We start from the raw sequence: 25,246 nt of genomic DNA on the forward strand, positions 1-25,246 counted from the left end.
ATTCAAGGTCCATGCACTGACTGCTGGGCCAGGTCCTGGAGGATACAAAGCAGGTATGGGACATAAATCCTTGCCTTCCAGGAACTTACACTCCAGGTCGGGAGACAGTGGTGATTTATTGAGCTTGAACTGAGAGCCAGGGCTGGAGGGGGCACCGCTGAGAAGTGAGGAGTGAACAAGTCCCCAAAACAAAAATACGGACCCCACCCCTCCCAGGTAAGCCGGACTCCTAGCATTCATTCTTTTCCCCTACCCCATCAGTCAAAGGTTCAGTCCTCCTTTGTACCAGCTCTTGGCTTCATAGCTTAGACCACTCTTCCAGCTCTGGAATCGCACGGCCCACCTCTGGGTGTCTGTTCTCAGCACGAGGGTATTGGCAGGCTGTGCAGCTCAGTAGACTGGCACAGGTCTGACAGGTTTGGAGTGATCCATCACTGCTTTGCTGTCTAAAGTTGCGCGTGTTATTAAACTGTCCTGAGCTTCTCCCTTTTCTTTTTCTTTTTACATTTTTTATTGGGGAACAGTGTGTTTCTCCAGAAACTGGAGCCCATCAACTCCAAGTTATTGTCCTTCAGTGTAGTTGTGGAGGGCGCAGCTCAGCTCCAAGTCCAGTCCCGGTTCTCAGTCTTTAGTAGCAGGGGGCGCAGCCCACCGTCCCGTGTGGGAATTGAGCCAGCAACCCTGTTGTTCAGAGCTCGCGATCCAACCAACTGCGCCATCCGGCCGGCCGAGCCTCAGGTCCTTCATCTACAAAGATGACAACAAACGTCCGTGGCTTTCACCTTGTGCCAGGCGGTTTTACTTTATTCAGTGCTCCCGGCACCAGTGATCTCCATTTTACAGATAAGAAAGTGAGGCACGGAGAGAAAGCAAGTCATGTACAGTGCAAAGAACAGATTTAAACCTAACGAAGACGTTTTCAGGGCAAGTCCCCCAACCCAAACGGCTCTGGCCCATCACCCCCTCTTTTCCAGCCTGCTCATTCTCGGCTTCACACGCCAGTTGCACACCAGCAGCGCCCTGCTCCTGGCTTCACTGCCCTTACAGAAACATGGATCTTTCTGTCTGTTTCTCCAGGCGTAAACCTCAAGACTTAGCCCGGACCCTGTGCACATCCTGACGCTACCCCCCCAGGGGCTGCCACTCAGGGCAATTTCCCTGAACTCACCCTGCTCTTTCCTGGGCAGGCAGCCTCAGGTCAGCGGTCAGCAGTCAGGTCCTCTGACCCGGCTTCTCCAGTACTCCGCGGCGCTCCCCTTTCCCCCACCCCCGGTCTGCCCAGCAGTCTTTCAGCCTCAATTGACTCCTGCTGTCTTCTCATCTCCAGGCTCTCTCACACAGCTTCCTTTACCCCTTTCATCCCTGCCCCCTACTCGGCTCCCACATTCTGCCCTGGGGCCCTCTCCCTGGCCCCAAGAAGTCTGTCTCAGTATTGTTCTCCACTTCCAACATTAGCATTCTCAAAACCCACATTTGCATTTTGATGGCTCCTGTCCCAGCGAGACAGGGGTACACTTTGATGCATATATATTTTGGAGAGGGGAGCTTTCCCCTGCACAGTGTCTAATTTTACAGTTTGATTCAAGTGCATTCTTTGGTTCTGGCCTGATTTACTCTCAGCCAAGACAGACGTTAGCCAGCACCTTTAGGCTATGCTGAGACCTATAAGATAACGGAAAGGCTTCGCCTTGTGAGAGCTTCAGGGAACAGAAGTCTCACTTCCCACGCCTCCCAATCCTGCTGGGAACATCAAAGCTTCTTGCAAGCTCGCATCTGCAACATGCAACCTTCCCTCCCAGGCCCCAGGGCCTTGGCCTTGAGCGTTTCCTAGCACAACTGCAAAGGCCAGGGATTGGGGTTTGCTGTGGTCAGCCCTAGGTGGGACACCCACAGGAGATGAACGATCTCAGGCCTTGATTCTAGGAAAAGCCCCCCAAGGAGGATGGGATAAAGAAGCCACTCCAGATACTAGTCACCTTGTATTTCCTATTTATAACCTGAAGACCCATAGAGTTTTAATGAAGGGAGAAAGTGACTTGGGGCCCAGACTTTATTCACTTTCATCTAGGCCGTGGGTGTTGGGGCTTTTAGTTTTTATATGCCTCTGGGCTGCTGGGGTTCAGCCAGAATTAGAACAGCCAAGTGCCAAGCAACAGAGGGAAAGGAATCTCCTGCCAGGTCTCCAGGGGTTTCAGGACAACTTTTTACAGAGGTTTAGGGAACTGTGGTCTGCATGGCAGGGCTTCCTAGGGTTTTCTCTCTACTTCAGAGTGATTTATGATTCCCATTTCATTGAGAAGGTCTCAACATGCGTTTCCACCTACAGCTGAGTTCTTCCACACAACGACCCTAAATAACATCTTATATGTATGGCGTGGGAGTGGGTGGATATTGGGGTAGGAAAACAGGCAGACAGTGAGGAAGGGCTGGAGTCACCATCTTGGAGGCTTTGGACTCTAGGGTGACAAGGGGCTTAGATAAACAGAGCAGCAGCAAAGGAGACAAGTGGAACTCTTGAGTCCCCCAGTGTAGTCAAGATTCAACTAACAGTACTTGAAAGAGTTCTATATTCCTGGCTCTATGCTGGTGACTAAGGTTGATGCAAAAACAAATAGAAGTCGATTAGCCTAAATCTCAAGGGATTTCTGTTCTGGTGGGAAATAAAATAAATGCACCATAATATTAATTAGTGCCTATTGATCACTTGCTTATGTAGGGTGTTTTTACACGTGCTGTTTCTAACTTTCACAGCCAGGTTATATTCTGTGGCTCATTTTACAGATGAGAGAAAGAAGGCTTATATTAAAGGATCCAAGGTCATAGTGCTGGGAAGTTACTGAGCCAGAATCACACTCATTTGAACTTCATGGTCCAAGCTCCTTCCCTGGCACCAAAGTGTGAGCTAGAGCCAAACCTAAATACCCGAGGATGTGAAATAACCACGTGCCATGGGAATTCAGCATGGGAGGGCCCACATCTAGCTGTGCGAATCAGAACCCCAGCTCCACACATGATACCTGCTTTCGCTGTATCATGAAGGCGGGGAGGAGTCCAGGAGAGAGTTGTCCGGGGGGCACAGGCAGCAGACAGAAGCACTGAGATGTGTTGGGGAAATAGTTTGTCGTCCTGGGGTACGGGATCTGAGAAGAAGGGGGTAGAAAATAGCTTGGCATCAGAACACAGATTGCTCTGTAGGTATCTGGACATGTTCTGCAGGTGTTAGGGGACAATGGAATATTTTTTGGTAAGATAGTGATGTGAGAAAAGACATATTTAAGAAAAAAACTCAAGAAGACATAGGTAAAGGGTTCTGGAATAGGAAGAGAATAAAATGACACAGGGGATTAAGGCCTTTGATATCTAAGCAAAGGGCAAAGAGATCCTGAAAAAAGTAGCCTGAGAATGGCAAGGTGGTATTAAGTATCTGGAATGCTTTGGGGGTAGAACGGGGATATGGAGCGTGAACTGGGGTGTGAGCTGGAGATACAGGGCTGGAATCTGCAAGTAAAAACGTGATGACTGAAATCCTAGAAATGGATTTAAGCAACAGGGATAACAGAAGACAAGAGAGGCAGAGATCAAATCTAGACTGAAATGTTAGAGAAGGGAATATGAAAATCAAAGGAGACAGAAGAGAAGTGCGGGTGGGGTTGGGGTAAGAGGAGAAGCAACTTCGGACACCAAGGGGACAGAACACCGAATTCCCCGGTGGCTGAGGGTGTCACATATGTGTTCTCCTCTGAGCCCCGTAACACATGCCAGGTTGGGTTGCGGCTTCCACCCTGCCACCTGGCCTTGCCCTCTTTGAGCACCTTGAGATCGGGGTCCATGTCTTTGTCTGTACCCCACTCATCTGCTTCACGCCGGGCACATCTTTAAATCACTCTTTAAATGTTTCTTGAGGGGGTGGCTGGTTAGCTCAGTTGGTTAGAGTGTGGTGCTGATAAGACCAAGGTTGCCTGTTCGATCCCCACATGAGCCACTGTGAGCTGCGCCCTCCTTAAAAAAAAAAGAAAAAAGTTTCTTGAATGCTGAGCAAATGGAACAGATGAAGATCTTCTATTGCTTTCCTTGTTTAGCCCTTCCTTGATGGCATTTTATTACTATTAGTCAAGAAGCTTGAGAGTTAAGAATAAGGACCTTTGGAGGTTCTAAAAACGAGCCCTCTCCTACTCTCTCTGCTTCAGTTTCTCTACGTAGAATCAAACTCCAATTTCCATTTAGGGACAGTGGACAAAGACCCAGGGCCAAGACAGCAGCCCAGTAATATGATTGGTTTCAGGGCTGGGTTCAGAGTGGGCTAGTGGGGCCTTACGGTGGCCAACTGCATTCTCTCAGATGATGTGTGGGAAGGACTATGCTCCTCTCTAGACTTCTGTGATCTTTGCCAGTGAGGGATAGGTGAGAGAAGCTTGGAGAAACAAGGCAGGGAGACAAGGGCACATGGGCAGCTACCCACCGCCCCTTAGTGAGGGGAAGGGTGAGAAGATAAATGCTGGGTAAGAACAGGATCAGGACGGCTTGGCTGCACCCGGAACTTGAGTCTGAGGTGCCTTTCTCTCAGCCTTGATTGAAGTGTAGAGTAGTCCATTCCATGGGTTTGGTCAAAAAACTTTCCGAAGGATTTCTTTCCTCTCGTTAGCACATCCTGGTGTGTCCTTGCTGAAGCTGGCTCAAGGAGTCAGCCCTGGGAGCCATCTGCTAAAATGGCCTCTCCACGAATGATGCTTTTTTTTGCTTGTGTTTGTTTGGGTGAAGGGAGGGAGGTGGGGAGTAGTTATAAGGGCACAGGAGTGTTTGAAAGCCCAGCCTCCCCCTCTGTCTTGGCTGTCCCCGGCTTTGACAATGCCAGAGGGTGAGATAGCTACTGAACTATCAGGCCCGCCTCTCCCAGAGCTGGCGGCTCGACTTTCATCTCTGTTTGCGGCCAAGGACAGGGACATGGGGGCCAGCACCCAGGCTGGCTAATGAGTAATTGGGAGCCTTGTCTGTGCGCAGTCCTGGGACGTGCACTGGGGTGACCCTGAGGTTGCTGGGGCAGGCCTCATCCATCCTGAAGCCTGGGCCAAGGCCGGGAGGCTATTTCCTCTTTGTCACCACTGCTGCTGCTACCCCCCCCCCCCTGGGGAATCCGGGTTGTGTCCCCTGCTAACCCACCCCCAACACTTTTACCTAAATGCCCTGGGTTGGGTTATTTATGAAAGTTATTTCAAAGGTTTTCCTTCTCCATTCTGCTTTGGGTACAAAGAAGAGAACTATGGTGCAACTCTGGCTTCCATTTCAACCACCAAATTGTACTCCCTCTAGTTACCTCCTTCTTCTACCGACCCTTAGGGTTTGTGCAAATTCCCCTCCAGGGATGGTGAAGCAAGCCATTGAGAGGTTCGAAACACATGCTTGTGAACGGCTGTGTCATCTGGATCTTCCTTCCTCCGGTCAGATAACTTCCTTTCTGTACAAGGGCCTCGATTGTCTGTCCAATAGGAGGCCTCTGTGATCTCAGGGATGCATCCAACAGCCTTTCCAGCCATAGGTCTTTGCTTCCTCCTCCTCTTCCTCAGCATACTCTTCACATGCCAGCTTTGTGTGGGAATTCCTGTCGATGTGACTGTCACTTGCTTGCAGCTGTGGGGCCCTGGTGCACTTACCTAAACTCCATTTTTCCCCCCTTTGTACAAAAGTGCCTACAGCACCCCGCATAGGGCTACAGGGAACTGCAACAAGAGGGTAGATGTCAAGGGCCAGACCGGGAGAGAGAGTAACTCTCCGCTGTGAAGCCACATGTCTGTCCTCCTCCTCATCAGTGACTTTACTCTCCCTGCCAGAGTGAACTCAGCAGCATGAAATACTTGAAAAATGTTTTCCAAATGAATAAATGAATAAATGCATTGCTAATAGCAGCAAATACATGTGGGCATCTGTTCTCTGAGAATAAATCAGTTCAGTGATGTTGGAATGTCACCGTGTGGTGAGGAGTTGAACCGGCCACATGCAAACCGCGCTCGAAGACAACGGGATCGGGCCTAGAAGCGTATCGAGACGTCCCTGTTTTATTTGGGGCTAGTTTTCAGGGAGATTAATACTTGAGAAATAGCTTTGGTCATTGATGAAAATTAATTTTATTGTAACATCTGTATCATGGTAGATGCTCAATAGATTTCTATGGGATGGAGAAATGGATGAATGATTGAGAAAAATGAGCCGTCAGCAGTGGGAACAATGCTCATCTGAGCTGTTGGGGGCTTGGATGCTTTTCGGGGACCTGGGCCCCAGCTTGCTGTGTGGTCTTTGCTATGTCTCTTACCTTCTCTGCCTCTACCCCCTCTCTGCGCCTGAAGGCAATATAATCCCCACTCTTCTTACAGGAGTGCTGTAAGGTAGACACAGCGAGGGACACAGGCCCTCAGGCAACCTCCTACACTAGTCTCGTGTGAATATCGTCATATAGCTTTCTGGGGCCTTTCGAGCAAGCAGATTTGAGGGAGGGGAAAAGGAGAGGAGGAGGGGGAAAAATGAACTGGACAAGTCACTCCAGGGCAGTGAGGCCCAAGAAAGCTCCTTTATCTTCATTCCTGCTATGCTTCATTGACTTCATTATTGTCCTGTCTCCAGGACAGGGTCCATTCTCCTTTCCTGCACAGCTAGGCTGTCTCCCAGGGGCAGGGCCTGGCAACACAGGGAAGAGGCAGGCAAAATATGGGTGGATTAACTTGCAAAGCTATCCCCCACACCCCTCGTGCTTTAAAGCAGCTGTTCCTTCAGGAAATTCTGACAGGCCCCTCGGAATTGTGGCTGGTGACGATGGCTGGCTGGGCTCTGGGCTGGCTTGGCCCAAGCGTGTTGTTACTCAGCTGGGAGTCAGAACTCGGAGATGGTTCCTGTAAGAAGGTCCAGGAGGACTCAGAGACGGCTCTGGCACTCAGAGCAGCTGCTTGGTGATGGCGAAAGCTCAAATTCCACTTCCTCCAGTAAGCCTTCTGAGATTACCCCAGCTGGATGTTCCTTTTCCAAGTCCTATAGAGCTTTCTTTTCTTTTTGGAACTCTTAATAATCTCTTTTGCATCTCATTATCACAAAGTTGGTTTCTTTCTTACTCGTCTGGGAGCTGGTAACGGGAAGGACTTTGAGGTCGTTTATTTCGGTCAGCTGAGTGCTTAGTTTTGCCAGTCCCATGGGAGGTGCTTATAAAATACTAACTCAATGAAGACATAGACAGCCACGCCGCATGTGCTGGCTTCTCATCTCTTCAAGCTATTTCTTTGTAGTCCTCGTCTTTGGTTAGAAGGGACACCAGGAGAATGGAGACAAAGGTTGAAGCACCTCAAATACCTGTTTTGGCCATATGTGTGAGATATCTCAGGTAGGGAAGACTGCAGGTCCCGTGGAATGAAATCCAGGAAGTAAAATAATCGGAGGACCATTCATCTGAGTGGAATTTACAGGGGTGCTAATCTTTGGGCCCCAATTTCTGGTTTAGTGGCCTATCCTTTTTGTAAGGTCACACTGCCTTGCTCTGTGAAACACTAGCTTGAACAAACCTGCTTTTTATAGCTCCATTCGGGGCTTCAAAGAGTGAGACCCTTTTTAACTTCAAATAGGCAATCTAGTAAGGTGGATAGGATCACGGGTTCTAGAACCAGACTTCTTAAATTCACCCCAGTCACCATCAAATAGCTGTGGAAATTTAAGCAAGTTACTTAACCTCTCTGTGCACATGGAAGTGAGGAAAATAATAGAAGCTACCTCATAGAATAGTGAGGATTAAAGAACTGAACACATGTAAGTCTCTTAGAATAGTGCCTGGCATCGCTCACTGTTTCACGATGAAAGCGTCGAAATCCTTGAGTTCAGAACTACAACCTTATAACCCTAATCACCTGAGGTGTTGGTTCCCAACAACCCATGCTACTATGGCTGGTAGTCGAGTCATTTCTTCTAGCTCTTCGCTAAATGCAAAATGCACTGGAAATCGACCCCCACCACTATCACCAACCTCTGACCTTTCTCTCCAGTGACCCCTGACCCTGATTGGGTCAAAATGTGTAGGCTCAGCCGGGGAGAAGACTGGCTGTATTCAGCCCAGGTCTGCCTGACCCTGGGTCAACCTGGACAAACACCTGCCTTCCGGTGAGGAAAGGTGATAACATTCCTGAGGCCTGAGTGGGCTCTCCTATGTGTTGGCAGCAATCCATTCTGCTCACTGCCTGAAACTATTCATTCATCCGACCAGTCATCCCAGCAAACTTCCCACGGCCCCCACCTTGGTTAGAAGAGCTTCAGGGGCCTTGGTGTTCAAACTCTCACACCTGTCGTTAAATCACCTACCTGGCCATGTTAAATGCCAGGTCTGGATCTAATATCTCCCTCCTAGAGAGTATGGGAACTCAAAGCCTGAGTCAGTGGTCAAGGCCATATTAAAACTCTTTTTAAAAAGTGTGTGCTTTAGGGGCTGACACACAGAACTAGCACCAGAGGAAATCTAGTGGAGCTATTGATGAAGACCTGGGTGCAAAACAAGACGTCAGACGCCAGATAGCGAGAAAGCCAGGTTCGAACAGAATTTAAGCATTTATTTCATTCAAGGCACATGTGAGATGCTGGGCATAACCTGCACCACAACCCTATGTGGTGCATTTGAGGAAACTGAGGCTCAAACAGGTGAGGTGATGGGCCTAGTTCCATCGCACAATTTGTACATGGAAGAGTTTTGAGCTCAAATTTCCTTACTTCCGGCCGTGTGCTTAGTGCTCTATGAACATGTATTCATTCTGGAAGGGATCCTGGAGCTCATCCTGCCCAGCCTTGGCCAAGTAAGTTTTGCAGAACATTAACCTCATGAGATGCGTCCTGCAAAAGGAGGCCATGCCCCCAGTGGAGAGTCATGACGCATACTGAAGGCTCTGGCACGTCCTGCAGTAGAGACCCACTTAACCTAGTGTTTCTGAATCATAGTTAACCGCAGAGTGCCTTTGTTCTTATAACAATCGTTAGCCTCCCGAGGAACTGTCCTTCGAAACATGCCTTGGGAATTATTAATCTAGTCTGATACATTCACTTATTGATAAGGAAATTGAAGCACAAAGTGAGGAAGTGACGTGCCTGACGGCAGCCAGCAAGTTAGTGGCAGAGCTGGGACTAGTATTCCTGACCCAGCCAGGGTTTCTTCTACAGCTGACTGATGATGTTCAATAACTTAATATAGACCCAATGGGGACACAGAATTAGGAGACAACATAGATTTACCTGTGGAGAAGGCCATGAAAGGGTCGTAGGAACATTTACAACCAACATTATCGGTAGAAGCACGTCTTCAAGGGCAGCAGAAGAGGAATAAGATCAAAGGAAGGATTACAAGAAGGGTTGGATGATTCCAGGAAGGTGTGTAGAAAGATTTTGAGAGGCTCAGTCACTTTAAAAAAAAAAAATAATTATATGTCAAGTGTGAAAATCTTCATTCATTTAGGCAAATTATTTTCACCCACCTCCTGAGTTGTCCTGAGGAATATTGGACAGACAACGGCTCCTACGTACTTGGTGAAGACTAGCTGACGCTCCAAAACGTCTTCACCTCTCGCCTCCAGATGCGTTAACTGAATATCTTACCTGGACCTCCAGGAAGCACGATGACCAGCCATGATGTCCTTTGTTCCAAGGTGAGGCACGAAGGATCAGGGGCAATAGCAATACACTTGGCACGAGAAACATCTATGTTTGAGAACTGGCTCTGTGGTTTTGGGTCCTTCCATTTATCTTTCGGGGCTTAGTTTTCTCAATTGAGAAAAAGAGGATTAGACCCAAATGTGGGTCCACAGACAATCATTACTAGATCACCTGGGTTAACTAAGAGGCCAGATCCCTGGGTCCTGCCCAAGAACTGCTGAAGCAGAATTCCCGAGGACCTGTGATTTTATCACGGACACTAAACATTTCTGACGTGGAATCAGGCTTAGGACCCACTGGGCTAGATTATTTTTGAGGCCCTTCCAGTTCTCAAATGAGTTGTTTAAGCTTAATGAATATCAGTATTCTTGTCATAAAATGGATATATTAATATTCACCTCCAAGTAGTATATTACATCAACATATTGAGGGCTTTGTAAACTCTAAAACTGCCTACAAATGCATAATATTAATATTCTAATTAAGAAACAGTTTTGATGTATAAAAACTCACTTTATAGGGAAAATAGAGGAAGCTTGCATCCAAGTCTGAAATTTCTCTACACAGTATTACATACATAACACTTTAAAATCAAGCTGGTCCCAACCACAAGTATGAAATAGACAAAGCTTTTACTCAGTAATGTTTTTTAACCTTTTGGAGCTTTTTCAGCTCCCTTATTCTTCTCTCATTTTTCCAGGTTACCCAGAGGAAACGCTGCTAAAACGGTTTACACAAAGTCAACATTTCCCAAAATGTGTTCTGTGGAATACTAACAGGTGTTAAGGGGAAAAATGGGGGAGGTTTCTGGACCAGTTACTTTGGGGAAATGCTGCGCTAACTAGGTTTTATGCGGAACCCTGAGAGCCTGTACCATGCTATTCTGCAAGAAGGCAAAAGGTGTGATTAGCATTGCTAAGTGTCTGTGGGCAGGGAGCATTTTACTGAGAGCCATCTCTCAGGACTAGGAAAATTTTGCACTAAGGTTCCAACTGTTCTGTGGCTTTTTCCTCCTACGTGTCCCTTCTTTTCAAATTAGGACAGCTGGGATGGCGAAGCTTAATTTAAAGCAGCACACCTGAAACTAATAAATAAATACATAAATAAATAAATACATAAATAAATAAATAAAATTGTGAAGATGGTTGCACAACTGTAAATATGCTAAAACTTATTAAATTGTACACTTTAAATAGGTGGGAAAAAATAAAGCAGTGGTTCTAACACCTGGCTGTGCGTCACGTGGGGAACTTTTCATAAATGAATCGCTGGGTCCCACCCAGGCATACTGACTCGGTGTGGAACCAGCCCCAGATCATCTCTGGGCCTGTGATTGGGACTCCTCCAAGGAGTGATTCACTGCAGGCATCTAAGTGGGAGGAATTCTTTTGGCTGGAGTGGGTAGAGAGGGAGGAAGGGTGGTCCTCCGACATTCCTTAAATTGCAGCAGGCTGTCAGGGCAAAAGCTATTTTTTGTGTGATTGGACCCTCCTCAAAGGATGGGAGGAGGCTCAAACCACCTCAAACATACCCGAAATCTAGAGACCTGGAGTGTGGTTCAGATTTGACCATAGCCTCCTTCTTTGACCATGGACCAATGAGCTGAGCTTTATTTTTCTCTGTGCAAATTGGAAATACTCATGTATGGAGACATGAAGCAAATGAGGCAATGCAGGAGCCAACAGACAGGGCTGTGTTTCTGGCTTTTCCAAAGACGACTGCTAGTAAGGCTATTATGATGATTGTTCCAGATTTTACTTCTATTAAAAACTAGTATTTGAGGGCTGTCTGGTTAGCTCAGTTGGTTAGAACATGGTGCTGATAACACCAAGTTTGCCAGTTCAATCCCTGCATGGGTCACTGTGAGCTGCACCCTCCTTAAAAAATGAAAAAATAAAGTTACCGGTGATTTTGTGACAAGTATATTAAAAAAACAAACAAACTAGCATTTGAGGTGGTAACTAAGAGATACAACCATTCTCTTTCTCTCAAAGTATCGTTGAGTCTGCAATATATAGTGAATCAAAAGTTTTTTTTTTTTTTTTTAAGAAATATTAACCAAAGAATCTGTGAAACAACTTGGTCTGCCGTGAGCAAGATGAGGCAGAGACTCGAAACAACTGTCCCAATCAATCAGACCAGGCATTACCCGATTTGGGGTGGGGATTATCTGGAAAATTGCCTCAGCTGTCCATTTCATTTTCAGTGCTTGCTCAATGAACCATTGTTACAAACATTTTTAAAACCCTTCCGGCCTGCCACTAAGATTGGGAGTTGTGATGGTCCACAGACTTGGAAGTGTGGAAAGAATTCATTTTTTTTTTTTTAAATGCATGAAGTCCCCTGGATTAAACTAATTGGGGTAAGATAATGCTTCTCTCAAAGAAAAGGAAACAGGTTATGAAACCACTATTTACCAAATTCTCATCATGAGCCAGGTATCAAACTAGCTCCTTTTATAAGTGTTATTTCATTTAATCCTCAGAACCACTTTGTTAGGTCAATTTAATAACTTTAAAGTAAGGAACTGATATCTGAAGATGCTAAAAAAAAAAAAAAAAAAAAATTCTGCCCAGGGACCACAGTTAGTAAGTAGTAGAGCCAGGATTTGAAGACCATGCTCTTCTCTTGCATGTTGCTATTTTAATTCCTAGCTTTTTCCTTCCAAATTTTGAATCTTTTAAACTTAGAAATCTCAGGGAGGAATAAGATATATTGCCCATTCATCTTTCATATGGAGACAACACAAGACATGGAACGTTCTTTTTTTTATTGAAGTATAATTGACATATACTATTATACTAGTTTCAGGTGTACAACATAGTGTTTCCACATTTGTATACATTGTGTAATGATCACCATAATAAACCTAGTTACCATCTGTCACCATACAAAGTCGATACACTATTGTTGACTTTATCCCCATGATGTACATTACATCCCCATGACTTGTTTATTTTATATCTGGAAGTTTGTAACTCTTGATCCTGTTTACCCATTTCGCTACCTCCCCAACTCTCCTCCCCTCTAGTGAACACCAATCTGGTCTCTATTTATGAGTCTGATTTTGTTTTGTCTTATTTTGTTTGCTTGTTTGTTTTTTTAGATTCTACATATAAGTGAAATCACACAGTACTTATCTTCCTCTGTCTGACTTATTTCATTTAGCATTATACCCTCAAGGTCCATCCATGTTGCCACAAATGGCAAGATTTCATTCCTTTTTATAGCTGAGTAATATTCCAGTGTATATATGTACCACATAGTCTGTATCCATTCATCACTGATAGACACTTAAGTTGTTTCCATATCTTGGTTATTGTAAGTAATGCTGCAACAGACATAGGGGTGCACATATCTTTATGAATTAGTGTTTTCATTTTCTTTGGATAGATACCCATATTTGGTTTCACTGGATCATATAGTAGATCCATTTTTAGTTTTTTGAGGAACATCCACACTGTTTTCCACAGTGACTGCACCACTTGACATTCCCACCAACAGTGTACAAGTGATCGCTTTTTTCCGTAACCTCACCATTTCTTGTCTTTTTGATAATAGCTATTCTGATAGGTGTGAGGTAATATTTAGTTGTGGTGTTGACTTGCGTTTCCCTGATGATTAGTGATGTTGAGCATCTTTTCATGTGCCTATTGGCCATCTGTATGTCTTATTTGGAAAAGTGTCTATTCAGATCCTCTGCCTATTTTTAATGGGATTATTTGTTTTCTTGTTGCTGAGTTGTATGTGTTCTTTATATATTTTAGGTATTAACTCCTTATTACATATATGATTTGCAGTATCTTCTCCTATTCAGTAGGTTCCTTTTTGTTTTGTTGATGGTTTCCTCTGCTGTGTAGAACCTTTTTATTGTGATGTAGTCCCATTTGTTTATTTGTGTTTTTGTTGCCTGGAAACTTCTTAACTAAGGTTTAACTGTGTGAGAAGAGCAGAACCCCAGTGCCCTAATAGCAACTGTTAATGGTGTTTCTGTTGTACTTTGTTTTCCTAAAACCAAACTAGAGACTCCGTCTTACCATGGTCCCTAGCAGGCCGTCTCTTTGTGGAACCCTGGCAGGGTCCTGGCTGGTACAGGAGTGAGGATGTCCCTGGATGTGTCTGCTTCTCTCTGTCTGATTTTAGCTGTCTGAAAAGAAGACTTAGTTGCAGCTGTCTCTCAGCCTGGGATAAAGTCTCCAAAGCACACCGCGAATGTTCCCGTGCTGCCTCCTTCCTGGATATTATTTTGCAGGAGCTCGGGCCTCTTTGGTCCTCAGCCACACCCTGGAAAAGGCCTCCTCCCCAGCCACTGGGCGAATGCCCACTTGCTCTCCTCGCTGAGGCCTCCTGTCCCTGGCCCCCATGGTTTGGGGTGTGAAGAAGATCGTGTAAGAGAGAACTCAGTTAAAGCACAGTGAGTAAGGGTTGCACAGAACCTATTCGAATCCTTTGAGGAGAGAAAGGAGAGGGAAAAAACTGTGTCTGGTGCAAAGAGGGTGCCCTCAAACCTGTATCTTTCTTAGACTTGTAGATCAGAGAGCAAGCTGATGGTTGCCAGTGGGGAGGGCGGTTGGGACGATGGGTGAAAAAGGGGAAGGGATTAAGAAGCACAAATTGGTAGTTACAAAATAGTCACAAGGAGGTAAAGTACAGCATAGAGAATATAGTCAGTAATGTTGCAACAACTATAGTGCCAGGTGGGTACTAGACTAACCGGGGGATCACTGCATGAATTATATAAATGTCTAAGCACTGTGCCATACACCTGAAACTAATGTAAAATAATACTGAATGTCAGCTATAACTGGAAAAAGTAATGAAAAGAAAGAAAAAAAAAAACACCTGTCTCTTCCTCCAGCCCTGTCACATTGTAGGGAAAAGAGGACGTTATGTGCACTGCTCCCCAGACTGGCGGTGGTGTTTCCTTTGGGGAGAGGAAAGAAGAGAAGCCCTTGGGCAGGGGATCAGAGGAGATTTTAGGCTTATAGGTAACGATTTAACTTTTTAAAAATGACATTTTTAAGAAGGAGGAGGAGGAGGAAGAGAATCCCGTTTAATAACAAAGGAGCTTAGCTTAACTGTTTTAAGGGGTGATTTTCCAACCCTGGGCTTACCCCACCCCTCCTCGCCAAAAAACAGGAGATCCAAAAACATCGCAGGTCCAGGACTGGGGCCGGACTGGAGAGTGGCCCAGCCACCCCTTTAGAGATGGTATACGACCTGTACAAGAATACATAGATTGAATGGCAAATTACATCCCATTCTAATGGTTGGGCCTCAGTGGTCTCGTCTGTGACAGGGGAACAAGAGTAACTTACTCTCTATAAACAGAAGGTGCCCATCCCACCCATGGAAGGGAGCATACATTTCTGAAGGATGGATACCTGAAGAGCTTCCATTTGCTTCCCTTTGAACAGATGCCAGCTACACTGTTCCTCCAGAAAGGCACCTGAGGCAAGAGAGTTTCTTCCCTTGTGGGTCCACTTAACTCTGATCGGAGCCCAGGCATCCTGCCTTCCCGTCCAAGATAGTCCCGTTCCTGGCACTTCCTCGCCTCCCCAGGATACTACAGCCCTGTGTGGACAAGATGTTACAAAGCTGGAGCTATCACCCCCACAGTCTGTGGGACGTTCAGAGGACCCGGCCCCCGGGGACGGGAGGTAGGCAAACTGCCAGCCCAAATACCTTTCCTGCGGCCCTGTGGAGGAGACAACATTAGTGGGAGGGCAGGTCCCGCTCAGGGAGGCAGCAGCAGAGCTGTAGGGCCTGGGCCAGATTCAGGACGATAACGAGAAATCTGCACGTAGCCACCAGCCCAGGCAGGGATTCATCTGCCTGGAAACTCAGGGCCCTCAAGAATGGGAGCAGCCATGTGGTTTGCCTCTCATGGTCCCCAACTACCTGCCAGGCGGTGGGAGAGTGCCATGCCTCCTGAGGGCGGCTGGCTGGGCCAGGGCCTGCAGTTCTTGCCCTGAGAGGAGGGTGGTGCACTCCAGGGCGAGATGGCACCAGGAGGCCTGCTGCAGGCCGTGTGATGTGCCTGGAAAGAGCACAGCAGAACCCAGTGCCACTGGCACCGATTCCTTATCTACAGCTTCCCAGGGTTGCTCTTGGCTGGGACTCCCACACCTATCCTGACTCTGGCATTCGTCAGCACCCATTGCTCCGTGCAGTGACGGCCTCTGCTCCTGACACAGACCCAGCTGAGCCTCCTACAGCGGTGATTTTTCTGGGACTGGCAGGTCAGGACCACTGTGTGTACCTCCTGTTTGGACTTTAATTGCTGTGTGTTGTGAGAAAGCCACCTGACCTGTTAGACGTCGAACCCCCCAACCCCATTTAAACTCCTGGTTTATGACGAACAAAAGTGGATCTAGACATTCTGCCAATCCTGACCATTGAGGAATGAGAAAAGTGGTCTCTCAAAGATGGAAAATGAATGTTCAGGACAGAAAGTGAAGCTGAGTCTGCTAGCTGTCCCCAGGAACTATTATGCCCTTCTTCCTTAGAAACAGAATCCCAAATTCTATGATTTATAACCTAAGCAAAAGAAAGATGACACTTATCAACCTCCCTCGTGGCCCAGTGGGATTGAGGGGAAGTGACCTGGGAAAGTTCCAGGAAGTGTCTTTAAAGGGAAGAAGTATGTTCTTGCTCCCTATTTCCTTGTTTCTGCTGACGGAGTGCTGGCGTGAAAGCTGGAGCTCAGCAGTCATCTTGAACCGTGAGGTAGGAGCCAGGTTCTGAGAACAGCAGACCAGATAGAAGAATCCTGGAGCCCTAATGGCTTTAAGAAACTCCCCTAGCACTGCTGCACTGTCTCTTCTGGACTTCCTCTATGAGACAGAGAAATAAGTTTCCATCTTGTTTAAGCCAATAATATCTTGGGTTTCTGTCACTTGCAGACAAAGTTAAAACTAATTTTTATAAGAGCACAGTATATGGTGCAGTGAGAAGGAATAGTCAGTTCTAAAGATAAACTAGATTAGAATTGACTTTAATTTGTGTAGAAGAAAAGATCAAGTAATCTTGGAAGAGGAAGTCTCTTGTGTGAAGCTCAAGATAGATTCTAGAACCCTAAGCAAAGATCTCAAACAGGGATCTCTGATTTTATTGATTGGAAAAATAAAAGAAATGCCGTGTGTTTTTTTCCCCGCCGCAAAATCACTGCCCCAAGGATCTGCTTGGGTAGCATTAACTTTTGTGTCTCAATTAGAAGGCAGCAGGAAAAGAGGAAAACCAAATATGAGATGGATTAGCTCCATAAAAGAAGCCAGAAGCATGAGTCTACAGGAGCTGAGCAGGGCTGTGGAGGACAGAACATTATATAGACCTCACTCATTCGCAGGGTCACCAAGAGTCAGAGTCAGAGTCTACTCAACTGTGTGTAACACACCCACCCACTTAGGATTGGGAAGGTGGGGAGAAAAGCCTTTAGCACATCAAGCAGCAGCTGGGTGTGGAGTGGCACCTTTGTATGGCAGGCAGGGATAAGAGCCTTTTAAGGAGTGGAAGGAGAAAGTGGATGGCAATAGTCCAGGTAATGAAGTCACATGTAGCCCATTGCATTATAGTCACTTCTTCATTTACTCTAGTTTATTGAGCAGCTATTATATTCAAGGCAAAAGAGGATGCCTTGATCAGACATAGACTGTCCTCAGGTAGCTTATAAAGCCTAGTAGGGAAGGGAAGACGTAGCTTCCCTGTGAATATGACACAAAGTGATACATACCTGGGAAGAGGTTCAGGTCAGATGTTGTGGGTCTGCAAAGGGAGAAGAGGTCCTGGCCAGGTGTGTTTCAGGGAAGCTTTGTGGAGAAGGGAACCTTTGTCGTCTTGCGGAATGGGTAGGATTGGACATGCAAGGCTGGTGGGGACAGAGAATGCCTTCTACAGGGGCCGTCTTTCTCCAAACCACTGCGAAGGTGTCTGCTTCCTCGCAGTGTGACGACTAACCACCTCCCTCCCTAGAACACGGTTATGCTGTAGGCAAGAGTGTATTCTGTACGAGATGCAGGTGGTTTGGGGAAAGTACTTTTGGTCCAAATCGGAAAGATGAATGACAAGGAAAGCCCTTGGTTTCTGAGTTAGACACACTAAGATTTATATCCTGGCTCCATTCCTTGGCTTCTTCAGGACTGACTGCTTCGAAGGCCCATTGAGAATGCTTGTGGCTGTGCCCTAGCAGCAGGGCTCAGAAGAGGCCACACGCAGGGGGTGGGAAGGGGGCCTAAGAGGGGGCTGGGCTGGGCCACACCTCCTGGTCACCTCCACTTGCTTTGACCTCTATTATTCATTCCATTTCCAGTGCTCTAGAACAATGTCATAGTATATGAGGTGGCTCCAAGCTAAGTGACATGGGAAACACCGAGAGCAGATAAAAGTGCCTGGGAGATAGTGCCTTGTAAGATGGTCTGATCAACGGGCAGCCTGGTGGTTGTAGGAAACTGATGGTCAGGCTGCTGGGGACACTGGAGTCAAACTGTGAGAGGGCCCCTGGCACTCTGGGTTCCTGGTAAACAGCTATATGGACGGGTGGAGGCACGGCTTTCCGCAGTTCTAGTTTTTATCCTTTTCCCCTCCTTTGATGATGATCCAGTATAGATTCCGTATAGACCCATGATGGTTCATCCCCACCATGACCAAAATGCCCGTTTAAATACCCACGCTCAGTCATGACTCTGCCAAGGGAAGCTGGAGTTCCTTCTTTGTCTAAGTTTATAAGTAACTTAGAGGCAGAAAGATGGATGTGTGTGCCGTGATCAGTAAGGAAAGCAGAAATACTTTTGTCTCTCTGCAGAATACTGAGAGAAAAAACTAGATCTCAATTTGTAAGGTTTTTGTTGCTCAGGAGAACAGCATGTCTGGGGGGCAGGGGCGGAGTGAGGGAACATTTTACTATTCTTTGAGATCTTTGCCTGGAAACAGGAAGTTCGTTTGGCCCACTTTACCTGCTGGGGCCACTTGCTATCTACCTAGAGGCGCAATCTGCTGTTTGTAGTATCACAGTCAGTTGCCGTGGAGACCATGACGTGAACACATCAGCCTTCTGGCTGTAGGAAAGGAACAGTCTGCTGCGATGGGCCCCACGCTCAAATAAATACATTCCAAAGCAACAGGTGAGCCGCAGGGAAGCCAGGTCTCTGGTTTCTACTGAAATGTTTCTACCATTAAACAAACATTGGAGGAAACACAAACATCTGTCTAGAAGCAAAGCCCGGAGCTCATGAATTCCAGGGCTGTGCCAGGGCCCCTGCATCTGATTTCCTGTGTGGGCCGAGACAATTGGCTTAACCTCTCTGTGTCTTAGGTGAACTGGCTCTCTCTTCTTCCTGGATTCCACGCCATGGTGGGATCAGGAGGGCAGATGCAATTGGAAAATAGAAGGAATTGTCTCATTCACAGTGACACTAAGTGGAAGTGGGCAGGAGAGATGTTTACCCTGCCAGGGCTCTGAAAATCATCTCTACCAGCAAATCACCACCACTTATTAACCCCTTCTCATCTTCTCCAGTCATGTTGTTGCACTGATGCAGGAGAAAGTTCAGATTATATAGTATCTTTCAGTACGATCTGTGTCTTAAGGGCAAATTCCGCTCGTTGGGGAATTTGGCAGGTGAGATAGTTCACTGAGCCTATGCATCTGGCTTCACTGCTTTATGCACCCCTAGATAGACGGTTTAGCTATTGTACACGACATACTCTGTTAGCTTACTAATAGCTGGCGTTTATGTGGGGACGCAGCGTTTCCCGCAAGCCCGAATCACTGATAACCCGTCCTAAATGTCCAACCCTCCTCTCGCTGCACACAGACTGATACACCAACATACACGGTTGGGTTTACCACGAAAGTCAAATACTCATCTGGCTTATGCTCACCTGTAAACCAGTACTGAGCACTACCAACGCTTTGCATAGAAGGGGCATTCGATAACTACGTAATGACTTAATCAGTGCTAATAGTCACCATCTGTGTGCAGTGCTCCGTGTGTGTGTGTGTGTGTGTGTGTCTGTGTGCACATGAACAAGATGAATGTTTAATCCTAACATTTTAGAGCGAGTAGAAGAGACCTTAGAACCTTTTGCTCTATTACCATATTCTACACAGGGTGAACCTGAGACTCAGAGATGAAGTGACTTGCCCCAAACTACAGAGGAAAGTACAGTCTGGCCTGAACTCCAAGACCATGGATTCTCAGTCCACTGCTTTTTCTCTTATTTCTCGCCTCCTGCCCCAGCACCCCAACCATTCCTTCCCTCTGCCTCATGCTCCAGGCCAGAGGCCAGGCTCCCTGAAGTCATGGAGGGCTTCTGTCATTGCCGCGGCCTGTGCAGATAGCAGTGCTACTTTTACTGAGCTGGACCCCACAGGGCACTCACAGAGGGCTAGAGGCCCGTGCTGCCCACTTGGCTCTCCAGCCTCCCAACATTACTCATCCTGAAAGGAAAACTACGTCTCATGGAGTCAAAAGTCCTATTTCAGTTTCAGTTTCAGGTCGGTGATGTGCCAGCTGCATAACTTGGCCAAATCGCTTCAGTACTCTGGGCCTCAGTTTCCTCATCTGTAAAAGAACAGTAGTGATTCCTGCCCTATATGTGTTTCAGCATTTGGAGGATCAAATGAGGTAATATGTATAAGAAAACTCTTAGCTATGAAAGGTGTTATCAAGGCATGATAATACAGTTATTATCATTTTCAATGATTTCTTACCTGAGAGTAGTGGTATACCCAGTCAATTGTGTCCTAAAGTGTTTCTGAAACATCTTGAGGACAGAGATTGGCAGCAGCCACCTATATATTGACTCCACCTATCTTCTCAGTGGCTTCTCTCCTCCTTTCCAGCTCCCAGGTCACCATGAGCAGATGCTTCCAGCAATAATCCTATAGGTTCCCAATCATGACTGTTGGTGAAGGCAATCTAATACCAGGAAGAGGAGAGGTGTTCTTCACTACTGGGGGGTAGGAGGGCAGTAGACGATACTTGCTTTGTACCCCGCCCCCTTATATAGTGTCTTTCAGGTTCAGCACATACAGGGTTGTAGTCATTTGCGATGTTTAAGTAAAATGAGCTCTAAGACCGAGTAGCCTTCAGTTTGTACCCCTGAAAAGCAAGATTGATGGCTTCTTCGTCTCCTGTTCTTTCTTTCAGCTCTGTAGCAGCACAGGCTCACAGGTAGTGACTACCTTCCCATCCATAGTGTTTGAGGGTGGTGGAATGCCTGTAGGGGCCTGAAGGCCTCGCCCAGATCCCCCCAAATGAGCTTTGTCGTCTCTTGTGAAACAGGGGAACCGTGTTTGTTTGCACAAGTGCCTTCTACCCATTCATTACAGGAGAACTGGCTCTGAAATAAGCAAACTGTATAACCATGGTGAGGTTGCTTACCCCGTGTTTGTACCAATTTCATCTTTAAAATGGGGTTGTCCCCTCTCTAGTCTCTATCACAACCCAGGCAGGTTGTAGTGAGGTGCTGGACATGAAAGCACTTTGTAAGTAGTTACAGAAATGTAAAGGATGGTTATTATTTAGATACTGCAACAATTCTCCCTTTCCTTTCTGATGCTTCTCTCATGCCCTCCTTATATCCCACTCTGCACTCAGCTCATTAAGCCTCATCCGACTTTACATATACCTGACTTTCTGGAATTATTAATAGTTGTCTTGTGTGTCCCCATTTGCATTCTGCCAGGTACCACGTGACTCACCAGTTTGTTGATCTGTGCCCTTCAGGCGCATGGAGGCGCTCGATTTGGTCACTTATGTGCACCACTGGGGCCTCGCACGCACGTTATCAGGTTTGGAAGTGACAAATTGGTGAATCCAATTCTCCCATTTATCAGATAAAATAACGGCAGTTCAAAAAAGCTCAGGGTGGAAGGACTTTGCCAAGGTCTATGGAGCTCTCATTTATTCCTCTAGAGCAGAAAGTCTCTTCTCCCCGAGTTTGGAGGAAAGGAATGGAGGGGAAAAGCACCTCGTGGCGCGCAGATTTGAATGCCTACTAGTAGGTTGGGAAACCAGGGGCCCCAGGGGGATGAGAAGTCCTCATGGCAGGAACGGTCGGTGCAGGCTAATTATCAGTCTGACTTGCTTCTCCCTCCCCGAGCGCACAAGTGCTCGCCAGCTGCTTCTTTGTGCCCTGAAATATTTGAGCGGCCTACAATCACGGCCCAGCGCTTGTCGCTGCCTGCTGCCTCCACCCGGAAAGAGCCCAGGTCTTGCTGAGTCTACCCCTCATTCCGTGATTAGATATGGTGCCTGTCAGGAGATAAAGCGGGGTCAGAGGCCCTGAGGGGACTAGGGGAGGAGGCGGTGTCTTCTTTTCCCAGAAAACAACCCCCACAGTTTTTGAATGTTATTAAGAAGGTATTAATGCAGAATTCAAGTTCATTCCAGCGCACAGTGGGTTTGCCAAGTTGAGCCAAGGGGGCTTTGTGGGTCAAGGACTATGACCCCAACTGTCCATCACTGAAGTATATGTATTGACCGAAGGCAGGTCATTCTGTCTTGACAGAAACAGCAGGGAGAAGCTAACTTTGGAAGGAGGGAGTAGAGAAGTTTGCGCTCCAGCGAACGCACGTGCGCGCACACACGGGCTTACTGATTGATAAAGGCTCTACTGCCCTCTACTGGCCACTGCGCCATCTTTTCCCAGTGTTAGACACCGCCTGGAGCCTTTGTTGCTTCTGAAAATAATTCGAATACTTAGTGCAAATAATTTTCCAAACAACTTGCACATAAAATCTACCTCATAGGTTTAAATCATTCCTTCATTTATTCAACAAGTAGTAAGTGAAATGGGTAGGATGCGTCTGTCTCTGCTTTCAAGGAAGTTCTATCATATTCCTAAAAGGGGGGAAGAAATGCTGATTTAATGAGTACGATTTATTTCACCACGTCCAGGTTTAGTGCCCAAATCACAAACCCCCTGAACTACAGAGCACAGCTTCAGACCTACCATTTTGTACCTTCAATTAGGACACAGAAATATAGCAAGAAAAAAGAACTTTCCTACTGTTAAGGAACACGTGGGCTGGAATAATTATCGTGGAATCACGTGTCTGAAAGGTCAGTCAAAATTCACATAAGTCAGTGTGAGATTCTCCAGTCCAGATGGAAACCCCTTCTAACCATTCTTACAGTCGAACATATCTTACAGGTTATGGAAGTCTGTTTCTTCCACCTCTTACCTCAGGCACCATTCTGGCTTCTTCGGATTCTTGGAAACCATGATAAAGTGTCCCTTTCACCTAGCCTCCTTCCTATGATTTTCAAGCTCTTTGTTCATCCCAAGATTCTTTCAGGCAACTTAAATAGGCATGGTTCCTTGCAAAGCTTCTGATCCTGTTTTCGGTTTTTTTTTTTTCTTCGTATTAGTCTTTAATCAAATGAGACAAAGTATGTATCCTTTGTCAAAATATGTACCTCCAACATTTTTTTGGATTAGGTAATGTAATTCACATGGTCCAAAAATCAAAACAATAAAAAAGCTTATGGTAAATTTCAACTTACCATGTCACCAATCTACCCTTTTGTCCTTCTGTCCTCTGTCCTCTGCCTGGGGTAACTGTTGTTATTTATTTCATGTGTGTTCTCTCAGTAATTCTTTATGCAAATGCAAGTACATGTAAATATACATTATTATCGTCCTTGCCCTTTAGCTAAAAGGGAAGCACACTATGTACATATTTTGAACCTTTTCTTTTCACATAACAGTATACATTGGATAACTTTCCATATCAATACATTTTTAAAACTTCTCCATTCTTTTTTATAGCCATTATCATTCTATTGTATGATAATATTGTGGTTTATATGAGCAGTCTCCTATTGAAGGAAAGTAGGTTTTTAGAATAAGCTTTCTTGAACTCATACTAGTAAAATATTTTTGCTTCCTTCTTCTCCCAAGCCTTAGCCACTATTGAATACTGTTTAAATAAATAGTAGAAAAAATATTACTAACATAATATTATATGTCAACTATACCTCAATTTTTAAAAAAGAAAAAATATGGTGTTACTGAACCATTGGAGGTACCTGCCTATTACATACCGCAGCCACTCCTGGGGACTCCCTCTTGCATGTCAACTGCACACTAAATGCTCTGTGACTATCCCCAGGCTTGCCAACGCAGGAGGGAGCTCTCCAGGGCCATGAGCAGAACACTCGTTTTAGGACATGATCTGCTCTGACTCTGGCCGCTGGCGTGGTGAAGAGAGCTTTTACTCCAGAACTCCTCTGAGAAGAATGATGGGACTTTCTGGGAGGATGGATTGAAGATGTGGCCCCGGTGAGGAGCTAGAAATCACATGCAGGTAATTGAAACTGTAGGGTGCTTGGGTAGGCATACAAGCCCAAGCAGTGAAGGAACAAAAGAAATGAGACATGAATGAAACATCAGGCACTGGGCTTAAAAGAAATGTGATAGACCCATGTGTCCTTGCCACCAAAGCTGTGCCACAGCATTCTGACACTATCCTGGTGCTCTCTACACCACGTCAGGACAGCTGGATGATTCCCTGAGCACCAAGGATGGGAGTTGTTACATTGGTGGTTTGCAGCTTGTGTAGCATTCGGGTGGTAAACTGACTTTTTAAACAAGTTGTGATGACTTGTGGACTCAGCTTAACACCTGTGTGTTTTTTTGTAGGTAGTCCCCAGCTCCTTACCCAGATGAGAGCTAAACAAGATGGCTAAAGAGGTGCTGGCTTCCACCCTTACTGGGCCATATCCATGATCACAAAAGACAAAGTTTCAATTTATCTATTGCTGTGTAACAAACTGTCCCAAATCTTCGTGGCTTAAAACTGCAATAATTTATTATTTTTCACAATTCTGTGGGTCAGGAATTTGGGCAGGACTCTCAGCCCGGTTCTTTTGACCTTGAGGTGTCTCTGGGGTCATTCACTTGGCTGCATTCTGCCAACCACTGGGCTGGGCTGCAAAGTGCAAGAAGATCTGCGTCATGTGTCTGGTGCCTCGGTGCTCTTCTAGGGGATCTCTCTAGGCGGCTACCTTGGGTTTTCTCATCACATGTGACCTCAGGCTAGCTGCACTTCCTACACACCCCAAAGACAGAGGAAGCAGAAGCTACCAAGCCTCTGGAGACCTGGGCTTGGAAGCCTCAGAATGTTCCTTTTACCAAATTCTACGGGACAAGGTAAATCAAAGGACAGCCCAAATCAAGGGGGAGGAAAAGGAACTCTGTCTCCCCCTCTTGATGGGAGGAACATATGCAAGTACAGGGAGGGGAAAAATTGTTGGGGCTGACTTTGGAGACTTGCTGCCACAAACAGTGGACTGAGCACTGTGCGTAGAAGATGCCCACAGAATTTGGGGACAATTTGAATAAAGCCCCTGGGCTGTCAGTTTCTCTATAATTGTTTTGTTATTTATTTATTTATGTATTTACTTACTTACTTACTTACTTACATATTGGGGATTGAAGGGTTGAAAAAACTTTCTGTCCATTGGAAAAACACTCATCCCAGTGGCCATGCAGAGGCTGGGGAAGCCCTGAGTATGTTTGCTGCAGCTATAGCAAGAGACGGAGGAAGCCTGCTAAGAAAGGAGGGATTGGCTTTGGA

The 25,246-nt window shown here is 46.2% G+C and overlaps 1 long non-coding RNA gene across 1 annotated transcript; it reads left to right on the forward strand.

Annotated features, from left to right (window-relative positions):
• Window positions 1-13,551: 13,551 nt before the first annotated feature.
• LOC117028717 (uncharacterized) lies at window positions 13,552-24,182 on the forward strand. Its single transcript, XR_004424158.1, has 4 exons — window positions 13,552-14,074; window positions 14,519-14,648; window positions 15,078-15,320; window positions 23,780-24,182. It is a non-coding gene; the product is annotated as an uncharacterized LOC117028717 (long non-coding RNA).
• The last annotated feature ends 1,064 nt before the right edge of the window (window positions 24,183-25,246 follow it).

Source organism: Rhinolophus ferrumequinum, chromosome 10 (genome assembly GCF_004115265.2).
Source record: "Rhinolophus ferrumequinum isolate MPI-CBG mRhiFer1 chromosome 10, mRhiFer1_v1.p, whole genome shotgun sequence".
In the NCBI taxonomy this organism is placed as follows: Eukaryota; Metazoa; Chordata; class Mammalia; order Chiroptera; family Rhinolophidae; genus Rhinolophus; species Rhinolophus ferrumequinum.